We start from the raw sequence: 25,681 nt of genomic DNA on the forward strand, positions 1-25,681 counted from the left end.
ATTGGGTGGCTTATAAATAACAGAAATTTATTTCCCACAGTTATAGAGGCTGAGAAGACCAAGCTTAAGGCACTGACAGATTTGGTGTCTGGTTAGGGCACATTTCCTAGTTCCTATATGACCATCTTTTTGCTGTGTCCTCATATGGCAGAAGGGGCAAAGAGTTCTTTGGGATCTGTTTTATGAAGACGCTAATCCTAGAGAGCAGAACTCTTATGATTTAACTGCCTCTGAAGGACCCACCTTCTAATACAATCATATTGTGGTTTGGTTTCAACATACTAATTTTGGGGGGACACAAACATTCAGTCTATAGCAATGAGATACCACTTTCCATCCACTAGAATTACTAGAATCAAAGTCAGATGGCAAAAGTTGGCAAGGATGTGAAGAAATTAGAATCCTCACATACTGCTGGTGGGAATGTAAAGTGGTGCATCCTGTTTGAAAAACTGTCTGGAAGTTCCTCAGATGTTAAACACAAAATGACCACATGACCCAGCAATTCCAATCCTAAATATTTACCAAAAAGAATTGAAAACATGTGTCCATACAAAAACTTTTTTATTGTACATTTTTTACTTTATTAATTTGTGCTCTAATCTTTATTTTTTCTTCTCTGTGTTCTATCTCTAATTTTTTTATTTCCAGTTTTATTGAGCTATAATTGACATATAAGCTTATAGAAGTTTAAAGTATGCAACATAATGATCTTATATATGTATATATTGTGAAATGATTGCCACAATAAGTTTAGGTAACATCCATCACCTCACATAGTTATAATTTTTTCCTTCTGATGAGAACTTCTAATATCTGCTTTCTTAGCAACTTTCAAATATGCAAAACAGTATTGTTAGCTATAGTCTTCATGTTGTACATTATAGCCCCAGAAATTATTTATCTTAAAACTGGAAGTTTGTACTTCTTTACCATCCTTACCCATTTCTCCCACCCCCACCTCCTGCCTTTGGCAAACACGAATCTGATCTCATTTCTATGAGTGTTTTTTTTTTTTCTTTCAGATTACACTTATAAATAAGATCATACTTTCTTTATCCACTCATCAATCAATAGACATTTAGGTTGTTTCCATGTCTTATCTATTATAAACAATGCTGCAGTGAACAACTGGGTACCAATATTTCTTTGGAACAGTGATTTTGTTTCTTGCAAATTTATACCTAGAACTGGAATTGCTAGATCATATGATAATGCTATTTTTAATTTTTGAAGAACTTTCATACTGTTTTCCATACTGGCTGTACCAATTTGCACTCCCATCTACAGGACACAAGGATTTCCTTTTTTCCATATCCTCTCCAGCATTTGCTTTTTTTTTTTTTTTCTTTCCAGCATTTGTTATCTCTTATCTTTTTGATGATAGCCACTCTAACAGGTGTGACGTGATATTTCATTTTAATTTTGATTCCCATTTCCCTAATAATTAGGGATGTTGAGTACCTTTTCATTCAAAAATGAGTGTTCATAGCAACATTATTCTTAATAGCCAAGAAGTGAAAATTACCCAAATGTCCATCAACTGATGAATAGGTGAACAATATGTTGTATATCTATACAATGGGATATTATTTCATGATACAAAGATATTAAGTACTGTTATATGTTACAAAAATGGATGAACCTTGAAATCATGCTAAGTTTAAGAAATCAGTAACAACAAAACACTTATTACATTATTCTATTTACATGAAAAGCGTAATAATAAGCAGATCTATAGAGACAAAGTATACTAGTGTTTGCTTAAGACTAGGGGAATTGGGGGAAGTGGGGAATGATTAATAATGGTATGAGGTTTGTTTTGGGGGGTGATAAAATTTTCTAAAATTATTTTGTGGCGATGGTTGCAAAGCTCTGTGAAAATACTAAAAACCATTGAATACTACATTTTCAGTGGCTGAATTATATGATATTTGAATTATATCGCAATAAACTTGTTAAAGAAAATTAGAGAAGCTGGTAGTCATTAACTAATTCCTGAGTGTTCTGCCCAATGGTTATAGAAGTGTGGTTTGGCTTCCTATGTTTGCTTAGATTTTATGGATCAGAATTTTTCTGTTATATGTGATGTGGTATTTGTCTGTTTGTACATTCAGTTTCCTATACTTTAACTTGGACCAGCACTTTTCATATTTTATTTAATTTAATCCTAATAGCAATCTGGCAAATGGGTTCTATTATTATCCATCCCTGTTTCACATGTAAGGAATGTAGAAAAGCTTAATGGTTATGACCAAAGGTCACAAAACTAACATAATGGTTGAACTTGTAAAAGCAGAGAATAAAATGGTGCTTACCAGAGTAAGGGCATTGGGGAGATATTGTTTAAGGGTACAAACTTATAACTAGTAGATCGATATAGGCATACCTCAGAGTTATTGCAAATTTGGTTCCAGACTACTTGCAATAAAATGAGTTAACATGAATTTTCTGGTTTACCAATGCATATAAAAAGTAATATTTACACTGTACTGTAGTTTATTAACGTTCAATAGCATTATGTCTAAGAAAAGCCTTAATTAAAAATACTTTATTGCTAAAAATTGCTAGCTGTCATCTGATAGCACACATTGTGACAAACCTTCAATTTGTAAAAACATGGTATGTGTGAAATGCAATACAGTGAAGTGCAATAAAACTAGGTATGCCTATGAGGGATGGAGATCTAATACACAGCATGGTGATTATAGTTAACAATACTATACTACAATCTTTGGAGCTGCTGAAAGAATAATTAATTGCTCTTAATTGTTCTTACCACAAAGAAGAAATGACAATCATGTAATATGATAGCAGTGTTAGCTAAACTATGGTGGTAATTATATTGCAGTATATAAATGTATCAGACCAACATGTTGCACACCTAAAACTTATACAAGTGCTACATATCAATTATATCTCAAATAAATACATAAATAACATAACGTAATATTTGAAATAAAACTCAAATGATGGCTTTTTTGACACCAGTACTCACTACACTATAATACATTTCTTCCCCAGGGTCAAAATTCTGTAATTCCAGAGGAAGTGTCTTTTAGGTTGCCATTTAAATGATTAGTGGGTATTGTATGAGCAGAAATGATCAAGGATACAAGAAGATAAGAAGCAGAGTTTAAATACTCTTTGCTTTAAATAGAAAAGGAAAAAATAAGTATCAATACCATCCATGAAAGGAAATCTTTCTATCATAACCTAGATAAAATAAGTTCAGTAGAATATGAGGAATATGGAACAAATCCCGGAAGATGAAAATGGGAGGGGAGTATGTATTCATTCTTCTGTTTCCTTTCAGTAAATACAATTTAATTAATCATCCTCTATAAACTATTCCAACATTACTTCTAAAGACTGGCAACTACAGAAAAAAAATAATAACAAGCAGAAAAAAAAATAAACATCTTTTCTAAACCTGGGGTTAAGGAGGCTAAAATAAAGAGGATGATAAACTAAGTATTCAAAAAGTAGCATGTCATACTAAATGAAGAATGAAACTATATTTTTGTAAACAAGTATTGAAAATATTTTAGAAACATCACTTTGTCCATGCAACAGAGACCACAAACTCAAATGTCTTCAGGGAGTGCAGCAAGTGTAGTAAATCTGCAAAGTACACCCATTATAAGACAGCAAAGACTATTGCTTATTATGCTATGTTGGAAATTGCAGGCTAATTTAAAGCTACTGAAATTAAAATACTTTAAACACCATGCTAGCCAAAAAGAGAGCTATGTTTCACATTCAGTTCTGTAGACTCCAATTTACTACTTTGCTCATCAACATAAAGTCTTTAATTTGTGTTAATATCATATCCTCACTCTTCTTTTCTGACCACAGCAGTTTGTACATCTCTGAAATTTAGAAACTTGTTTTCGTTTACTGAAAAGCACCAAGGGATATAGGAAGAGGAACAAAGAGACATGATGTTGTTAGTTGTAGCATGTTAACAAAAGAATCTTAACTGTAATCAAAGTTTCCAAATTGTAGAAATATAGTTTTAATTTTTCCTTTGAAACACAGATCAAGAGTTGTTCAGTAGCTAGAATTTTTCATGCCATAAATTCCATTGATTCTGTAGTCTTCAGATAATTTAAAAGCTATTTCTTTCGGCTAGAGATAGTCCAACAGATCTTTTTTTGCTATTTTGTTGTGAGTGTATTGGATTTGGAAGTACAATATAGTAGTGAATCAATTTTACTAGTTTACTTTGCTTCAAAGTAGATGATTGTGACAAATTTTTAAACAGTGTATCAGTTAAGTAAAAATCTAGACTAGCAACTCTCTGTAAGGCCTGCAGCTTAGCCCCCTCCTCATTTTCTCTAAGTATCCCCCCGCCCCACCTCCTGTAGGGCTTTTTTAATCAGAAAATACCCTCTTTGTATTAAGACGTTCTAGAAATACAAGGAACCCAATGATTGTATTTTGAAGGGATGCTTTTGAATAATATTTAGATTAGAATATCCCCAAGAAAGAACTGCAAATTCAAAGCTTTAAGTAGGTTACCTAAGGAAATTTATATTACTAAGGAGGATTATGTCTATGTAAATGAGTGATAAACCCAACCTGGACTAAACAACAAAAGATCTTTATTCTTTTACATAACAGAATTCTCCATATGGTCCATACCATCAGGTGTAGATTCATTTAGAAATCAAATATGATGTCTAGGGCTAACTTCCTTCACTATTATGCTTGTTCTTTTTCAAAAGTTATCCATTATTAGTATCATCTTGAATACATCAGAAGCTCTTTGTATACTACATCCTCTTTTATACATATATACCTTAAATTAATTACATAAAATTGGCTGTCAGAACTCAAACACTAAGATGTTGTATTAGTTCTAGTGCTCAAAAGGACTACTGATCTGATATCATTTACACTTGGCTCCCAGCATCCATTAACCATTTACTTATTGGTTTAAACCGTTATGCATGTAGAGCTGTTTCAGAAGTGTTAACCTGTGCTCTCATAAGGAAACACTTGAGGAACTAAAGTACAGTATCTATGTACTACTCCCATTGCCTTTCGTCTCAGTCTCTACTTATTTCTACATTTACTTAGATCAGCGTTATTTTCACCTACTCCCTTCAGTGAGGTTATGTCATACATTTGTAATATAGCTAACTTCATTTATCACAATCTGCATGCCACTATGTGATTCTCTGATACCCTGGGTTATTTCTTCTTTCCTTCCTTCCTTCCTTCTTCCTTTCTTTTCTTTCTTTTGCATACATTTAAATTAATTCTTTGTAATATATAATTCAGTGAGTTTTGGCAAATTCACATAGAAAAATGGGATTTCAAAAAGTAACCTAATTTGCACAAGGTCATTGTTGGAATGCAGTTGTGTTATGATTTAAAGCTAGGTCTTCTGTTTCCATAAATCATGCTGCCCTTAATCTTTGTAAGTATTGAATATGTATTTGTTGTGCTGACCCTAGAGATCCTAAAGTGGTATAAATGAAAGATTGATTAAGAAGAAAAAGTAATGCTTATTAGACACTTATGTTCTGTGCGCTATAACAAATCACATGCATTACTTTAATGTTCATTGAATACTCTGAACAAATCTATGCATCAAGCACTGTTATTAACCGCATTTACAGATAAGGAAATGCAGCTGTGGAAAAGCTAAGTAAATTTCCACTGAAATATAATTAGTAGTTAAAAGTTCCAGGACTCAAATACATATACACATACATACATTTTAATTGGAAGCCAACGGAAGTAAAAGATGGATATGTACTGTAGTCATGATGGATAATTCATTGATGAAAATACAAAAAAAGATATTGAAATTATTATCAATTAAGAATACTTTCAGATTAAAACAACAAAAAACCTAATGTAGAGTGCCAAAAAATAATACTATTTTTTCTCACAATCGCTCTAAAAAAGAAGTAACTGCTGAATTTTGTTCAGTTTCTAATAGAAAGCAAGGCAAAAGATCTCTGTGATTCTCTTATCCTTTTCCTAATGCTTGTTAATTCAGGGTTGCAAAGTGACTGTGGTAGCTCCACACATCATATTCACATTTAAAACAGGTAAAGTGGGTGAGGGAAGGTCAGTACTAGTTGTGTCCAAATCTGTTTCATAAAGAATCTGAAAGCTTTCCAGAAACTTTCAGCAGCTATACAAGGAAGGCTAGGAAGTTGTGCTGTTTGGCTGGATACATTATGCTGTCTACAAATAACATCAGATTTCTATTCATAAGGAATAATAGGTGACTGAGTTTTGAATAGGCAAAAATGGTGTCTGTCCTTTTGATATTTAGACACAAGTCAATATCAAGAGTGCAAAGGGAGGAGTGACCATCAAAAGTGGTGAATAGAAGAGAGGCTGAGATGTAGCTGCATATTGTATCATAGATAATGGAAGACATGGGTTATAAAGAAACTATTGCCTTACTGGACAAATAAGACAGTTTTTATTCTCACTTAATATCTTTATAATATTGACTTTATAATTCTGAAATTTAGGTCTTGGGCTATATATACAATCTGCTTACCTGTTTTGTTTGGCTATTTTTTTTTTCACTTTTGAATAATGTTCTTAAAATAATATGAAAGCGTGTGTTGAGCCTGATCAGAGTACAGGCAACTAACTACCTATTGTCTAACACTAGACCTAAGTAAGGCATATGTGTTAAGTTGGAAGCAAATCCGTTTGGAAATTGATATGTATTGTATAGCTCAAGTGCCTGCCATCTCTAATATTCTTTGATTCTAAGGCAGTTTGAATTATTCTGCTATCTTATTTGCATTAGTTAGCCAGGAGAATATGAGCAGATATGACAACGATTTAGTCTTTATAGGCTGTGTGTTCTGGTATTTATCAGTTTTATTTAGCCTATCCAATTTGGTAGCATGCAATTGTTCATAATATTCTCTTGTAAACATTTTTTACTTCTGTAAAATCTGTTGTAATCTCTTTCTGATTTTACACTCCCTCTCTCCCCTTCTTCCCCTATTTTTTTTTTGGTCAATATAGCTAAAGATTTGTCAAGTTTGATCATTTTTTCAAAGGACCAACTCTTAATTTTATTGATGTCCTCTATTGTTTTCTATTCCCTGAATTGTTTATCTGTGCCCTAATCTTTCTTATTTCCTTCCTTCTGCTAGCTTTGGGCTTAGTTTGTTCTTTTTGTGTATACTTAAGATGTAATGTTAAATTGCTGATATGAAATCTTTTTAAGGCAAAGGTTTCCAGTTATAAATTTCCCCTTTAGCACACTGATTTTGCTGCATCCTGTATGTTTTAGCATGTTATACTTTTATTTTCATTTGTCTGAAGGTATTTTCTTATTTTCCATTTGATTTCTTCTTTGACTGATTTTTAATTTCCACATATTCATGGATTTTCCTATTTTCCTTCTTCTGTTGGTTTGTAATTTAATTCCATTGTGATAAAAAAGATACTTTGTATAATTAAAATCTGTTACTCAGGCAGTTCCCAGACAAGCCAGAAAGTTGCAGTCACGTCTCATTCTTTTCCTTCCAACCACAATGGAAGAACCATGGGTTTCCTCCCAACTGTACCAGAGTTCACCAGGGATTGGGTGGGACAACAGGAGGTAAAAGTACCATTAAGTATCCTATCATTTTGAATGTGGACTTTTCTTGAGTTCTTATAATGAAACTTTGGTCTGTATTTTGGTGGTTAATTGAGATTTCTGTGTGGTAATGGGGGCCTGGAGATTCCTAGTGTTACAACTTGCTGACATCAGTTTTGCTAAGAGATTTTGTTTTTAATCATTAATGGATGCTAAATGACACTATATTTTTATGTCTCTATTTAGATAACATTATTTTTCTTCCTTATCCTGTTAATGTGCTAACTTACATTGTTTATATTTTTACTGTGATAAAAGTGTATAACATAAAATTTATCATCTTAATCATTTCTAAATACAGTTCAGTAGTGTTAAGTACATTCACATTGTTGTACAATCAATCCCCAGAACATTTTTTTATCTTGTAAAACTAAAACTCTTTATCCATTAAGCAACAGAATCCCATTTCCTCCCACAAGCCTCTGCCAACCACCATTCTATTTTTTTGTTTTTCTAAATTGGTCTACTCTGTATAGTCGTATCAGAGGAATTATATAATATTTGTCTTTGCCTTTTTGTGGCTGGTTTATTTCACTTAGCATAATATTACCACATTTTATCTGTGTTGTAGTATGGTTCAGAATTTCCTTTTTTAAGGCTGAATAATATTCTATTATAGGTATATATCATATTTTATTTATCCATTCATCTGTCAGTGGACACTTAAGATTGCTTCTGCCTCTTGACTGTTGTGAATAATACTACTTTTGTGATCATAGGTATGAAAATATGTCTTTGAGATTCTATTTTCAATTCTTTTGGATATATACCCAGACATGGAATTACCAGATCATATGATAATTCTACTTTTAATTTTTGAGGAGCCACCGTACAGTTTTCCACATTAGTTGCATGGCTTTATAGTCCCCCCTAGCTGTGCACAAGAGTCCCAATTTCTTCACATCCTCACCAAAACTTATTTTTGTTGTTGTTGTTGATAGTAGCCATCTCATAGGGTGTTAGGTGATAATTTCATTGTGGTTTTGATTTGCATTTCCTTTAAAATTAGTAACGTTGAACATCTTTGCATATGCTTGTTCCTCATTTGTATACTGTCTTTGGAGAAGTGTCTATTTAAGTCCTTTGCCCATTTTAAAAAAGTTATTTTTAAAATTTTTGTTGAATTATAGGAATTATTTTTACATTCTGGTTATTAACTTCTTCTCAGATATGTAACTTGCAAATATTTTCTTTCTTTCAGTAGGTTGCCTTTTTACTCTTTTTATTGTATCCTTGATGAACAGAATTCATTGATTATTTATTACATGTTAATAAGCCAACCTTGTATTTCTGGATTAACACAAATTGTTCATTAAATATTTGAAGTAATTATTGTTTTTATAATTATTTTTGTAACATTTTGTTTAGAATTTTTTTTATTATTGAGTTATAGTCAGTTTACAGTCTTGTGTCAATTTCCAGTGTAGAGCACAATTTTTCAGTTACATATGAACATACATATATTCATTGTAACATTCTTTTTCACTGTGAGCTACCACAAGATCTTGTATATATTTCCCTATGCTATACAGTATAATCTTGTTTATCTATTCTATATATACCTGTTAGTATCTACAAATTTCTAACTTGCAGTCTGTCCCTTCCCACCCGCCTCCCCTCTGGCAACCACAAGTTTGTGTTCTATGTCTATGAGTCTGTTTCTGTTTTGTATGTATGTTCTTTTTTTTTTTTTTTTAGATTCCACATATGAGCGATCTCATATGGTATTTTTCTTTCTCTTTCTGGCTTACTTCACTTAGAATGACATTCTCCAGGAACATCCATGTTGCTGCAAATGGCATTATGTTGTCATTTTTATGGCTGAATAGTATTGCATTGTATAAATATACCACCTCTTCTTTATCCAGTCATCTGTTGATGGACATTTAGGCTGTTTCCATGTCTTAGCTATTGTAAATAGTGCTGCTATGAACATTGGGGTGCAGGTGTCTTTTTGAAGTAGGGTTCCTTCTGGATATATGCCCAGGAGTGGGATTCCTGGGTCATATGGTAAGTCTATTCCTAGTCTTTTGAGGAATCTCCATACTGTTTTCCACAGTGGCTGCACCAAACTGCATTCCCACCAGCAGTGTAGGAGGGTTCCCCTTTCTCCACAGCCTCTCTAGCATTTGTCATTTGTGGGCTTTTGAATCATGGCCATTCTGCCTGGTGTGAGGTGATACCTCATTGTAGTTTTGATTTGCATTTCTCTGATAATTAGTGATATTGAGCATTTTTTCATGTGCCTATTGATCATTTGTATGTCTTCCTTGGAGAATTGCTTGTTTAGGTCTTCTGCCCATTTTTGGATTGGGTTGCTTGTTTTTTTCTTATTGAGTCATATAAGCTGCTTATATATTCTGGAGATCAAGCCTTTGTTGGTTTCATCTTTTGCAAAAATTTTCTCCCATTCCGTAGGTTGTCGTTTTGTTTTACTTCCGGTTTCCTTTGCTGTGCAGAAGCTTGTAAGTTTCATTAGGTCCCATTTGTTTATTCTTGCTTTTATTTCTATTGCTTGAGTAGACTTTTCTAGGAGAACATTTTTGAGATGTATGTGAGATAATGTTTTGCCTATATTTTCTTCTAGGAGGCTTATTGTATTTTGTCTTATGTTTTAGTCTTTGATCCATTTTGAGTTTATTTTTGTGTATGATATTTAGAATTATTTTATGTATGTTCATGAGAGCTATTTTTCTGTTTGTAGTATTCTTATCAGGTTTTAGTATTTAGATTATGCTGGCCTCTTAAACAAGTTGTGTAGCACCTGTTCATTTTCTGTTTCTTGGTAGAGTTTATTAAAGATGTTACTTATTCCTAAAATGATGGCTAGAATTCATTGATGAGGAATTGGCACCCATAATTTTTCTCTGTAAGTAATTTTACATTACTAGTTTACTTTTCTTTTTCATTTTTTCATTTTTATTAGGTAGAATTGTTACAGTTTGACTGCACATATACAATATATTGCATGTAGATCCATATATACAATATACTATACATATATTTTTAATTTACATATATGTACTGTTTGTTGTTTCTAAGAATATTTGGAGCTTTAGCTTTTTAAACTCACATAGTTATCAAAGGAATAAAGCCAACCACAAAATAAGAATTAATTCAAAAAGATACGTACACCCTGCTATTAACAGCAACATTATTTATAATTGCCAAGATATGGAAGCATCCTAAGTGCACATCAATAGATGAATGGATAAAGAAGATGCAGCATATATATGTAATGGAATACAACCCACCCATAAGAAAGAAGGATATTTTGCCATTTGTGGCCCTTCATTGACTTTTTCTTTTACACTTCAAAAGCCATAATTTTATAACTGGCATAAACATTTACACTGCATCAAAAACAACAAAATACCTAGAAATAAACTTAACCAAGGAGGTTACCTATGCTCTGAAAACCAAAAAACATTGATGAAAGAAATTGAAGATGATATAAAGAAATGGAAAGATATCTTGTGTTCTTGGGCTGGAAAAATCAACATTATAAAAATGGCCATACTACCCAAAGCAATCTACAGATCCATGCAACCCCCATCAAAATACTAGTGACATTCCTCACAGAACTAGAACAGACAATTCCAAAATTTATAAGGAACCACAGAAAGACTCCGAATAGCCAAAATAACGTTCTATAGGTCTCTCTCTCTTTTTTTTCTATTTCTTCTTTTGGTTCTCTTTTCTTACGGTTTGATGACTAGAGAAGTCCCTATAACATATGTTGTAAAGCTGGTTTGGTGGTGCTGAAATCTTTTAGCTTTTGTTTATCTGTGAAGCTTTTGATTTCTCCATTAAGTCTGAATGACAGCCTTGCTGGATAGAGTATTCTTGGTTGTAAGTTTCCCCCTTGCATCACTTTAAGTATGTCTTGCCACTCCCTTCTGGCCTGTAGAGTTTGTGCTGAAAAATCAGCTGATAGTTTATTGGGATTCCCTTGTATGTCATTTGTTGCTTTTCTCTTGCCAGTTCTAATAATTTCTCCTTGTTCTTAATTTTTGTCAATTTGATTACCATGTGCCTCAGTGTGTTCCTATTTGACTGATCCTGTGTGGAATCCTGAACTGGGGTGACTGTTTCCTTTCCCAAATTGGGAAGTTTTCGGTTATTATCTCTCCAAAAATTTAGTCAGGTCCTTTCTCTCTCTCTTGTCTTTCTGGGACCCCTACAGTGCATGCTTCATGTTGTCCCAGAGTCCTCTTAAACTATCCTCATTTCTTTTCATTCTTTTTTATTTTTTCTGTTCTGTAGTAGTGATTTCCACTTTCCTGTCTTCTAGCTCATTGATCTGTTCTTCTGCCTCATCTAGTCTATTCTTGGATCCTGTTAGTGTTATTCATTTCAGTGATTTTATTCTTCAACTCTGTTTGGGTATTCTTTATATTTTCCAACTCATTGCTAAAAACTTTGCTCTGCCCATTTATACTCCTCTTGAGATCTCTGAACATCTTCACCATGTTTACTCTAGACTCTTTCTTAGATAAATAGTCTATCTCCTCATCATTTATTTCTTCTTCTGGGATTTTATCTTGTGCCTTGGCCTGGGAGATATTCCTCTGCCACCTCATATTGTCTATCTTTCTGTTTATATTTTTAGGTAGGTTGGTTACATTTCTCAAACTTGGAGAGGTGGCCTTCTCTGGAAGACATCCTATGCGTCCGAGCAGTACACCCTTCTCTTATCACCCAAGTGCCAGGGTCCAGCTGGTCCCAGTGTAGAGTCTGGCCTGTGTTTGTGGATTCCTTCCACAGTATTTGGGATTATTGTTTCCTTATTTCTGGTATCTGCCCCTCGTGGATGAGGCTGGACTAGAGGCTGATACAGATTTCCTGGCAGGAGGAGTCTGTGCCTGCCCACTGCTGGGTGAAGCTTGGTCCTGGACCTCTGGTGGGTAGGGCTGTGTCTAGAGACATTTGTGTACTAGTTTACTTTTTAAAATATAGGGCTAATCAGATTTTTCCCTTGATAAGTTGTCTTTTATTTCCCAGAAATTTTACCTTTCATCTAAATTCAAAATTTATTAGAATAATTTTTACAACATACTTTTGTTACTTGAATGTCTTTAGAAACTGAAATAATATCCCTTTTTCCTCCTGATATTTTTTTGTAACTTATCTAATTTTTATTGGTCAGTCTTATTGAGAGATGTATTGGTTTATTCATGTTTTCAAAGTGTCTAACTTTGGCTTTATTAAATCTTTTTATTGGGTATTTGTTGTCCTTTCTTCAGCAACTTCTATTTTCTCTATAAATTTCTTTCTTTTACTTTATTTGGATGTAAATTACTGACATTTTTATAATTTGTACTGGTAGATGTTTAATTACTTGATCTTCCACCTTTCTTCTTTCCTTATATACACAATAAACTTTATTTCGCTCTAAATGTGGATTCAGTTGCTTCCAAACACATTTGATATGTGACATGAAAATTGAGGCTCAGTTTAAGTTATTTTCTAATTTTTAAATCCATAATCTCATATAGATATGAAAAAAAGGAAAAACATTTTTTTACTTCTGATGAGAAATCTTAGGATTTACTCTCAATAACTTACAAATATGCCATAGCAGTGTTAACTATAATCATCATATTGTATGTTACATTCCCAGTATTTATTTATCTTATAACTGGAAGTTTGTACCTTTATTTTCTAATTTCTATTTTAATTAGGTAATTGATATATTTTATTTATTAATGATATAGGAATTTGTGTTCATTATTTCTCGCTTAATTAAAATGTGGCAAATACATACTCTAAGAGTTTAGTTCTTGAATATTTCTAGAGATCTGCTTTATAAACCAAAATGTCAATTTTTTTGTAAATGTTTCCTGTTATCTTGTAAAGAATGTGTGTTTTGTGATAGTTATGTACTGTGTTCTCTATATAACAATTGGATTTCTTTAGTAAATAACGTTCCAGTTGTGTACTTTAATTTAAACTGTTTATGTATTTTAATATCCATTCTAAAAGAGATTTTTTAAACCCTTATAATTTTTTATTTCATATTTTAAAATTTTGCACTTTTTGCTGCATATATTTTGAAACATTTTGTCTTTCTAACAATTTATCTGCTTCACCTCATTAGGTAATTTGTTGGCATACAGTTTTTTTTAATAGGATTCCCTGTGATACATTTTATTTTTGTATGTTCAGTGGTATTATCTCATCTTTTATCCCTGATTTAATAGTTAAATTTTCTCTCTCACTCCTGATCATGTAACTAAAGGACTATCAATTTTGTTGTTATGTTCAAACAACCAATTTTCATAAATTATTTCTGTTTCCTATTCATTTTAATTTCCATTTTAGTATTTATCATTTCCTTCTTTCCACTTTATTTGGGTTTAGTTTGCTCTGTTTTTCTAGTTTCTTAAGGTGGAAAGCCAGTTTATTGATTTGATATATTTCTTCTTTTTTATGATGACATCTACATCTGTAAATTTTCTTCTAAGCATTGCTTTAAGGGAATCCCCTTTTTTAATATTTATGTTTTAATTTCAAGGTATTTTCTAATTTATCTTGTGACTTATTTTTTTCACCTATTCGTTATTTAAAAGTATGTTGTCTATGTTACACATATTTGTGAAGTTTCTAGTATCTGTTGACTTATTTCTTCATAAATGGAATATAATTTCTTTTTTCTTTGCATGTCATATTTTTGGTTGAAATGTAAATATTTTAAATGATATGAAGTGACAACTATAGAAATTATATTTCTATTCTTCCCAGTTTTATTTAAACATTTTTTTCATATTAGTATTTGGGTTTTTTTATTTATTTACTTCTTTGTGGTGACTTGAATGATCTAATGCTGAAATATCTGTATTCTTTTTTTGCCTGCAGCCACTGAAGTCTCTGCTCAGTTAGGTTAGTCATCAGCTAACGATTGGACATAGATTTCCTAAAATGCATGTAATAAGTTACCCAGTCTGTGTGCATGTTGTGTCACACTCAGCAAGCCAGCTGACAAATATACCTAAGCCTTTCTTGCATAGTTTTATAGACCTTGAAGGCCAAGCCAAAGCAAGGGTTTAAGGCTTTTTATGTATTTTTCTGTGTATTTCCAACCCTACTTATGAAAGTGGCCTCCTGGATTCCCAGGTATATGTCATAGCTTATCAAAGTCCTTATGGATATCACATTTTCCAGGTTTTCTTTTCAAGTTTTTAGTCGGTCTATTGTTTACTCAAACTTTTATCAAAACTATAAACAGCTGCTGTCTTAAAAATTGCCTTTAATTTTTCTGACAAATGCCCTTGGGGAATAGACTTTTTGCATTAGATTAACTCCAAATAAAGTCAAATAAAATTTTTTTTTTGAGAGTGGATTCTACAAGGGAACCACCAGACAGTTCACATAATGACAGTTTTATGGAAGTAGACCTTTGATGAGCTCCAACTGTGTCATGTCCTCTCAGATGACTATCAAGCTATTTGTTTTCACCATGATTGTGGGCTGTTGATTTTCAATATTACAGCAGATTTGGAGTAGAAGGGATGGATATAAGGCTAGTTAAAATGACACAAAGCTCACTGTTTTGAATAAGATTCAGATATTCACTCCTTGGATTGCTACAAGACTTTAGTTATTCTAGAGTTCTGAAAAAGTTGATTTTGATCTTTTTTGCATTGTTCTTATTGTTTTTATGGAAGAGAAGATTTTTGAAAATCCTTTACCTGCCATTATACCTGATGTTCCTCCATTTGAAATTTATTATATTATCTTTGTACTGTGACTGGTGAGCTTTTAATATATTTTTTTGCTATACAAATATCCAATTGACTCAGTTGTACACACTAGAAAGTTTATTATTTGCTCAAGCACTGTAGTTCCACTTTTACCATAAAATAACAGTATTTGTGAAAGTCAAATTACGGCCATTTGTCTATATTTACACCTATAATATAGTTGACCTTCGAACAACATAGGTTTGAACTACGTAGGTCCACTTATATGCAGATTTTTTTCCGATAAATACATACTACAATACTACACAATCTTGTTGACCCCCCAGATGTAGAATTGAGGATACGGAAGGCTTACTGTAAATTTATACACGGATTTTTGACTGCATGGAGGGTTGGCACCCCTTACCCCCACATTGTTCAAGTGTCAACTGTACCATATTTTACTTATTATACATTATAATAATACATTATTTCTGTTAACTCTTCTGGTTTTACTTTCCATCCCTAGTATGGTTTGATTATTCAATACAATCAAATATACACACATAAGAATCATCAGAATAGAAATGATGGACAATATCAACTGCTGATGAAAATGTGGAGCAGACTCTCATACAGTGATAGTGGAAGTGCAAATTGATACTAATATTTTAGAAAATTAAAGTTTGTAAGTACCAAAGAGATTCAGAACACACCATCTCAAAATATGCTCATCTGACAGATTGAGTATTTTGAGCTAAAGGCACTTGAAAAACAGTTGTAAGGAAGGCATTCTGACTTCCCCTTTTCCTGCTGAAAACAGAAGATAAAATTCCTAGGTAACAGATCTCCTACCCACATCTGTAGTAAAAGAACATTCTTATCACCAGAGATAGGAAGTAGAGGCCAAGAAGAATCTGTACAAACAAACCTTTTAAAGTAACTCTTATCTTCATTTAATCTCCCTATATATTTTAGTTACTTTTTTTACAATTACTGCTCTTTGTTCAACCTTTTATGTAAGCACTTAAACCTTACTGCTTTTGGGGTTTTCATTTTTCTATGAAAGCTCCCATATACATATAAAAATAAAATTTTATGCTTTTCTTACATTAATCTATCTTATTTCAATTGAATCATCAGGCATAGCCAGAGACTCTAAGAGGGTAGAGAAGTTTTCCCTATAGTTCATTCTAAAACTAAATTCTATGACACATAAAAAATCCACTTATATTATATACTAAACAGAAATACAGATATATATTCACTAAAATAAATTTATAATAAATTTCATAGAAGCACCATTCATACTACTACAAACTGGAATCAATTCAAAATTTCCATCAGTGGTAGAAAGGAAAATGCTTTTGATATGTTGCAACTTTAAGATATTTAAATGAGACTATGGTATTTGGTATTTAAGTGAGAAAAATGTACTTCTACATAAAACAATGGAGTTGAATCTCACAATCATAATGTTGACCAAATGATTTCAGAAATAAAAGAGTACTTTAGATGTTGCTACCTCTATATATTTTATAAACACAAAAACGTTGCTGGTTTGTTTCAAAATTTAATTAAGAAATAACACAATATTAGAACAGCATTCTTGGAAAATAGAGAGGGAGCACATCCTAACTTGTGCCATGATTCAGAAAAATTCTTGATACCTAATCTGAAATGAATATTGCAACAATGGAAAATTATAGACTAATCTCTTTTATGGGTATTCATAGACAAATTAATAGCAAAGTGAATCCAGCAATATACAAAAATTTAAAAGTAAGAACACATTAGACACATGCTGAGCTTTTCTTTATTTCTGGAAAAGGAATTTAATTTAAAATTAGAAAATCAATAAAATTCACCAAATTAACAGAATAGAGGTAAAAAATATGATTATCTCAATATATGCAGAAAAAACATTTGCTAATATTTAATAGCAATTTATGATAAAAAATCTTAATGAACAGAATACAATACCACTTCTGCTTTTAAATATTATCTATAATAAAGCAGCAGTTATATGTAACAGTGAAATATTGAAAAATCATATATAGAAAAGTCAATCCAGAGACTAAATTACTTAGATTATGTATCCAGGGACCCAAAACCACCTTCAGGCTCCATGTTTCACTGGAACTCACAGGACTCAGAAAACCTATTATACTTAGATTTATGGTTTATTATAGTGAGTAGATAGACATTAAAATCAACAAAGAGAAAAGGCACATGAGACAAAAATCCAAGAGAATCCAAGAACTAGCTTACAGGTATCCCCTGACAGTGAAGTCACACAGAGATGCACATAATTCTCTCAGCAATATCTGACCTTTTTGAAATATTGCCCAAATGAGTGGCTCATCTAAGCCTTGGATTCCTGTGTTTCTATTGGAAATCAGTCATGTAGGCATGCAACACTCAAATAACTGACCTCACCTACTCAGACTCAAGTCCTGCCTAGAGCAAAAACAGACATTCTCTATAAATAACATTGTTATCATAAGCTTATCTTGACAAACTGGTACAGGTGACTGAAAAGCCTCAGGCATACAAAAACAGTATTTGGCAAGAGCAGTGCAAGGACTCAGAAGTTATCTCCCAGAAGCCAGCCACAGGTCAATCCTTAAAACAGGCCTTTCTTTGAAATCTGCAGAGTTTGAGTAGCCCAGTCCTGCTGAACTAACTCTTTCCTTCCTCTATTATTTATAACTTACAGTTAAGTTTTAATTTATATTAAAATATAACTTACATTTTTATATAAAGTTGTTATAATGGCTTCTCAGATGTACATTCCAATCTGGTTTGAAAATATTCAACACCAATACAGCTCCTTGATAGAATAAATAAAGTGGCAAACATTCTCATTTTCCTTCTGATAATGTCATTGGGGTGACCAACAATTTTGTAGTCATTCTTTTGAAGTTTGTCACGTGCTTTCACTTAATCATGAGGTAAACCAGAATTTTTTGATCCTTTCATTTACATAATTAATTAAAGTTTGAAGTAATAGTTTTACCCTCTTGATTCAAGATGTAGCTCCAGAAATTAAATCAGTCCAGACTTTAATGTCATAGTTAAGAGTGCATTCTCTTGAGGCAAAGCAAGTATGTTCAAATATTGGATCCTAAAATTACTATACTTGCAATATTTTTTCAATGTGAACAACCTCTCTGTGTCTCTATTCAAAAATTTGAGATGATAAGAATCCTCCTGAAATTGCTTTGAGAATTTAATGATATACATTTGTAATACTTAGCTTAGTGCTTAGCACATAGAAAGTCTTCAAGATGTATTTGCTTTTTAAAAATTTTTATGTCACTGAATATACCAGATAATTTTAAATCTGTTCAGAATCATTTGGTTAAATACATTTGTAAAAGATGGCACTCAAAAATAACTCAATTTCAAACACTTTGGAATTCAATGTTAATATGCATATTTATGTGTACTACTTTGTCCACATTTTGTTAAACTTTTTCTTAGTGTGGCTATTTAAAATTTAACAAGCATGCTTCTATATCATATATGCAAAAATAAGGCATTTCACACCAAATATATAAGTTGTGACAGCATTTTATTTTCCACAGAGAAACTAATATGCACTTAAGAAATATTAGATAGTCTCAAGATTCTAATTTTAAATGCTGCTGTATAAACTTCATGTATAACAGAGTGTATTTTGTTAGCTAAAGTCTTATAATGACACTTTGTAGCTGTAGAATATAGTTTTTTTTTTTTTTTGTAGAATATAGTTTTATTTATTAGTGTTAACAGAGTGGCTCAACACTGTAGTGTGGTAATGAGTTCAACTAACTATTCCAAAGATATAAAGATAGATTTTAACAAGGGTGGATATTGAGAAAGGAGAAAGTGTGAAGTTAAAACTGAACATAAAATCTAGCAATTTGGTACTATATCTAGTTGTTAAATGTCAGGAACACTGTTTTTTTTTTAACTGAAGTATAGTCAGTTTACAATGTGTCAATTTCTGATGTACAGCACAAAGATTCAGTCATACATGAAAATATATATATATTCATTTTCATATTCCTTTTCACCACAAGCTACTACAAGGTATCAAATATAGTTCCCTGTGCTATACAGTATAAACTTGTTTATATATTTTATATATACCAATCAGTGTCTGCAAATCTCAAACTCCTAATTTGTCCCTTCCTACCTCCTTCCCCCCGGTAACCATAAGTTTGTTTTCTATGCCTGTGAGTCTGTTTCTGTTTTATAAATAAGTTCATTTTGTAGTTTTTCTTTTTTTCTTTTCTTTTTTTTCAGATCCCACATATGAGTGATATCATATGGTATTTTTCTTTCTCTTTCTGGCTTACTTCACTTAGAATGATATTCTTCAGGGACATCCATGTTGCTGCAAATGGCATTAATTTATTATTTTATTATTTTTTATGGCTGAGTAGTATTCCGTTGTATAAATATACCACCTCTTCTTTATCCAGTCATCTGTCAATGGACATTTAGATTGTTTCCGTGTCTTGGCTGTTGTAAATAGTGCTGCTATGCTATGAACATTGGAGTGCAGGTATCTCTTTAAATTAAGGTTTCCTCTGGATATATGCCCTGGAGTGGGATTGCTGGGTCATATGGTTAAGTCTATTTTTAGTCTTTTGAGGAATCTTCATACTGTTTTCCACAATGGCTGCGCCAGACTGCATTCCCACCAGCAGTGTAGGAGGGTTCCTTTTTCTCCACAGCCTCTCCAGTATTTGTCATTTGTGGACTTTTGAATGATGGCCATTCTGACTGATGTGAGGTGATACCTCATTGTAGTTTTGATTTGCATTTCTCTGGTAATTAGCAATATTGAGCACGTTTTCATTTGCCTGTTGGCCATTTGTATGTGTTCATTGGAGAACTGCTTATTTAGTTCTTCTGCCCATTTTTGGATTGTGTTGTTTGCTTTTTTCTTATTAAGTTGTATGAGCTGTTTATATATTCTGGAAATTAAGCCCTTGTCAGTCTCATCTTTTGCGAATATTTTCTCCCATTCCATAGGTTGTTGTATTGTTTTGCTTATGGTTTCCTTTGCTGTGCAGAAGCTTGTAAGTTTGATTAGGTGCCATTGGTTTATTTTTGCTTTTATTTCTATTGCCTGGGTAGACTGCCCTAGGAGAACATTGCTGAGATTTATGTCAGATAATGTTCTGCCTGTGTTTTCTTCTAGGAGATTTATTGTGTCTTGTCTTATGTTTAAGTCTTTAAGCCATTTTGAGTTTATTTCTGTGTATGGTGTGAGGGAGTACTTTAACTTCACTGATTTACATGCAGCTGTCTAGTTTTCCCAACATCATTTGCTGAAGAGGCTGTCTTTATTCCATTGTATGTTCTGAGCATCACTGTTGAATTAAATCCATCAGTGTCTAAGTTTAAGTGCCCATTCATCATAGGTTGAATAATTATTAATATAAGAATTATGAATTATCTTGATGTTTATGTGTTCTTATCTAAGTCATGGTTCAACTAGTTAACTGGTGATTTCAGGGATTAGATTCTCTACGATTATGATTTGTCTTTTAGATAAAGGTACATTAGAACTTCAAAAACTGAATTGTTGAAAATAAATTATGCTTTTTGTATTTTTTAATTTTTAATGTCTTCTTTTTTTCTCTTTAGAGATCCATCAATGGCAGAGCACATGTGGTACAGTGTAACTTCTACAAAGGTTGTCCTAGTGTACTATTGTGAGTACTCATGAATTTTTCTTTCTTTATCTTTATCTCATCTGTTACTAATATCTTACATCCACCTTGCATTCTAAAGAGTACCAGAGACAATGCACAACAATGATTAAAATCTGAAGGTAAGAAAGCAAATAGATCTTCAAAACCTAAACTAAGGCAAAAGAGGTTAATAAATAATTATGGCAGTGCTTCACAAAGGCTCTAGACCACCTGTATTGTGATTATCCCAGGTGCTTATTCAGTATAATGTTCTGGGCTTTGTCCCAGGCTTACTAGATCTGCATCTCTGGGATTTTGAACTAGGGATGTACATACATTGTAATGAGCTACTAAAGAGATTTTAATTCATATTTGGTATTGAGAATGATTGAATTATGTTTATTCATCTAAATAAATATATGGGGAAATTCTTATTTTCACCAAAAGCTATCTGTCTCCTTCCTGTGTTAAAATATACCATATTAATAATATCCTTTTAAATGAGTATTACTTTAGAGTTAGTTCTTTCAAATAGATTACCTCATTTATCCTCACATTAATTTTATATTTAGATACTGATACTATCAATGACAAAACTGAGACTTAGGGAAGATACACAATTTGTACAGAATTACAAAAATAATATAGTAGAGCTTGCAACTGAGTTCAGTTTAATCTGAATGCAAGGATTTTGCTTTTTTGTTATAGCTGCCTCTGTTTTTGGATAGGTTTTGTCAACCAAAACAAAACAAAACAAAAATAAAAACACACCAAGCTTAAAATAAGAAAAGCGTTTATTTGGGGTCTTAAGAATTGCAATTCGGGAGGCACTGATTCAAATAACAACTCAAATGTGCTCCCACGGTAGTAGAAAATGGTGCAAGTTTATAAAGACAACAAAGACATTCCAGAGACGTTGCATAGGGTATTTTTACAAAACTACAGTTGGTGCCAGCAGGCGTTGAGTCACTTGTTGGCAGCAGGAATTGGTTGCCAAGCTGTGGTTTCTAGGTTCTAAAGAAAATAAGTTTCAGGTGGTCTCAGGCTAGCCACAGCAAAAGTTTATATTGCATCTGGCAGTGCACTTATGTAAATTCCACTTGCCTAATGGGTTCTTGGCTCCACTTAGTTTCCTTTGACATAACTGACTCCATTTTGTTATTCATAGTCTACATGTCCCCTTTTTGATCAAGATCTTTCCATGGACAACATTGATAATCAATCATCTTATGGGGTTAGTAATTGTTTGTCAATATTATTAAATAAGAGTCCCTTGGTGCCAGGAAGGCTCATTCCTTGTGTGTAATGTCCCATGGAGGAGGAAAAAGGAGTAAGTCATGATCATAAGGGAACAACCACATTTGAGCAACAAGGAGGTTTTCAGGAAGTAGAACTTAGACATTTTTCAGACCTTAAATAATGATGGATTCTGTCCACTCTTCATTTGTGGTATGGATTGCAGGATGTGTCTGGTTCAGTAATTCAAATCTCTAAACAGCCATAATCTTAATATCCTGAGTGCCTGAGCAACAGCAAGAAATACAGAGCAGAAACAGTTTAAAAACAACGAAGAGAGAACAAATTAGAACAATGATTATTACAACTATTTGCAATCTGGATCACAATAGAGCACCAAGTCCGGAGGGGAGCCAGTCAAAGAAGATTTCTAGATGTCAGGGTAGAAGCATCTTTTGCAGTTTCAGATGTCTTTGATGATGTCATTGGATGTTTAGGTAAACTTTCTGAGTTGCTTGTACAGCAACAGGCACAAAGATTTTCTGTATATGAGCTGTTATGATGATTTCTCTGAAGTTTGTATCAATTTGTCCAATTTCACCTGTATAGTTTTGGGAAAAAAGGCAGTTTTAGATCTCAATGATTCCAAGTCAAAAGAATGAGAGAAAAACTGGAAGCATTAGTTTGGAGATTCATAACCAGATATTGAAGGAAAATAGAAGAATTTAGGATCTAATTCATTTATAGGTAAATACTAGGAACTCAAGGGGAAATAACTAGGATCTAATATCCAAAAAGGTATATTACTGAAACATAATCTTTATTTCTAAACTTACCCTTATTTCTACCACATGTAGTGAAATTAAAACAAATCTGATTTCAAAATAAGTCTAGTTTCAATAAACTTGTGTTGATTATTTACATAAGTGTAACAAGAATAGTGATTAGGCCACCATTACCCTGATACCAAAACCAGACAAAGATATCACAAAAAAAGACTTATAGGCCAATATCACTTATGAATATAGATGCAAACATTTTAAACAAAATACTAGCAAATCAACTCCAACAGTGCCTTAAAAGTGTCATACACCATGATCAAGTAGGATTTATCCCAGGGATGCAAGGATTTTTCAATATCCAGAAGTCAATCAGTGTGATACACCACATTAACAGATTGAAGAATAAAAACTATATGGTCATCTCAATAGATGCAGAAAAAGCTTTTGATTAAATTCATCATCGATTTATGATAAAAACTCTCCAAAAAGTGGACATAGAGGGAACATACCTCAACATATCAAACGCCATATATGACAAACTCACAGCTAACATCATGCTTAATAGTGAAAAGCTGAAAGCATTTTCTCTAAGATCAGGAACAAGACAAGTATGCCCACTCTCACCAGTTTTATTCAACATAGTTTTGGAAGTCCTAGCCACAGCAATCAGAGAAGAAAAAGAAATAAAAAGAATCCAAATTGGAAAATAAGAAGTAAAACTGTCACTGTTTTCAGATGACATAATACCATACATAGGAAAACTATGAGATGCTACGAGAAAACTACTATAATTCATCAATGAATTTGGTATAGTTTCAGGATACAAAATTAATACACAGAAATCAGTTGCATTTATATACATAACAATCAAATAGCAGAAAAAGAAATTAAAGAAACAATCTCATTTACCATTGCATCAAAAAGAATGAAATACCTGGGAATAAACCTTCCTAAGGAGGCAAAGGACTCCAAGAACTATAAGATACTGATGAGAGAAATTGAAGACTACACAAATAGATATACTGTGTTCTTGAATTGGAAGAATCAGTACTGTTAAAATGGCTATACTACCCAAGGCAATATACAGATTCAGTGCAAGCCCTACCAAAATACTAATGACATTTTTCACAGAACTGGAACAAAAAATTTTTAAATTTGTATGGAAGCACAAAAGACCCTGAATAGCCAAAACAATCTTGAGAAAGAAGAACAGAGAAGAGGGAATCATGTTCCCTGACTTCAGACTATACTACAGAGCTACAGTAATCAAAACGGTATGGTACTGGAACAAAAACAGACACATAGATCAATGAAGCAGGATAGAAAGTCCAGAAATAAACCTAAGCACTTACAGTAAATTAATCTATGACAAAGGAGGCAGGAATATACAGTGGAGAAAAGACAGAAACTCTCTTCAAAATGTGGTGCTGGGAAAACTGGAAAGCTAACATGTAAAAGAATGAAATGAGAACATTTTCTAACACCATATACAGAAATAAACTCAAAATGGATTAAAGGCTCATTTTAAGACTAGTTACTACAAAACTCTTAGGGGAAAACAGTCAGAATACTCTTTGACATAAATCATAGCAATTTTTTTTTTTTAAACCAGGTCCTAGAGTAATGGAAATAAAAGCAAAAATAAACAAATGGGGCCTAATTAAATTTAAACTCTTTTTCACAGCTAAGGATACCATCAACAAAACAAAAAGACAACCTGCAGAATGGGAGAAAATATTTGCAAATGATGTGACTGACAAGGGACTAATTTCCAAAATATAGAAACAGCTCATACAGCTTAATATCAAAAAAGCAAGCAATTCAATTAAAAAAATGGGCAGAAGGCAAAAATAGACATCTGTCCAAAGAAGACATCCAGATAGGCACATGAAAAGATGCTCAACATCACTAATTATTAGAGAAATGCAAATCAAAACTATCATGAGGTATTACCTCACACCAGTCAGAATGGCCATCATTAAGAAGTCTACAAATAATAAATTCTGGAGAGGGTGTGGAGAAAAAGGAATCCTCCTACATGGTAGGTGGCAATGTATATTGGTGCAGCCAGTATGGAGGACAGTATGGAGGTTCCTTAAAAAACTAAAAATAGACTTACCATATGATCCAGCAATCCCATTCCTGGGCATATATCTGGAGAAAAATATAATTTGAAAAGACACATGCACCCCAATGTTCATAGAAGCACTATTTACAATGGCCAAGACATGGAAACAACCTAAATGTTCATCAACAGATGAATGGATAAAGAAGATGTGGTATGTGTGTGTGTGTGTATACACCCAATGGAGTACTACTCAGCCATAAAAAATGATAAAATAATGCCATTTGCAGCAACATGGATGGACCTGGAGATTGTCATTCTAAGTGAAGTAAGCCAGAAGGAGAAAGAAAAATACCGTATGATGTTGCTTATATGTAGTAGCATTTATCACATATATTAGAATATTTAAAGCCATATAAACCTTTAATTTCTAGTGAAAACTATTAAAGAAGCAACTGTCAACTTATTGTTACATTAGCATTCTGTAAATTGGCAAACTTATAAGTACTTTTTATAAGTTCTAGAGACACATGCTTTCTCATCAAAAATTTCTCAGCATGACACTAAACATGTCTACTAATAGTTCC

General features: G+C 32.6%; 1 long non-coding RNA gene across 1 annotated transcript in view; it reads left to right on the forward strand.

The window, feature by feature from the left end:
* Window positions 1-25,681, forward strand: part of LOC141576388 (uncharacterized) — a 217,108-nt gene that overhangs the window by 2,911 nt on the left and 188,516 nt on the right. The window contains exon 2 of the long non-coding RNA XR_012504764.1: window positions 20,965-21,032. This is a non-coding gene — a long non-coding RNA (uncharacterized LOC141576388). The remainder of the gene's footprint in view (window positions 1-20,964; window positions 21,033-25,681) is intronic.

Source organism: Camelus bactrianus, chromosome X (genome assembly GCF_048773025.1).
Source record: "Camelus bactrianus isolate YW-2024 breed Bactrian camel chromosome X, ASM4877302v1, whole genome shotgun sequence".
NCBI classification, from domain to species: Eukaryota; Metazoa; Chordata; class Mammalia; order Artiodactyla; family Camelidae; genus Camelus; species Camelus bactrianus.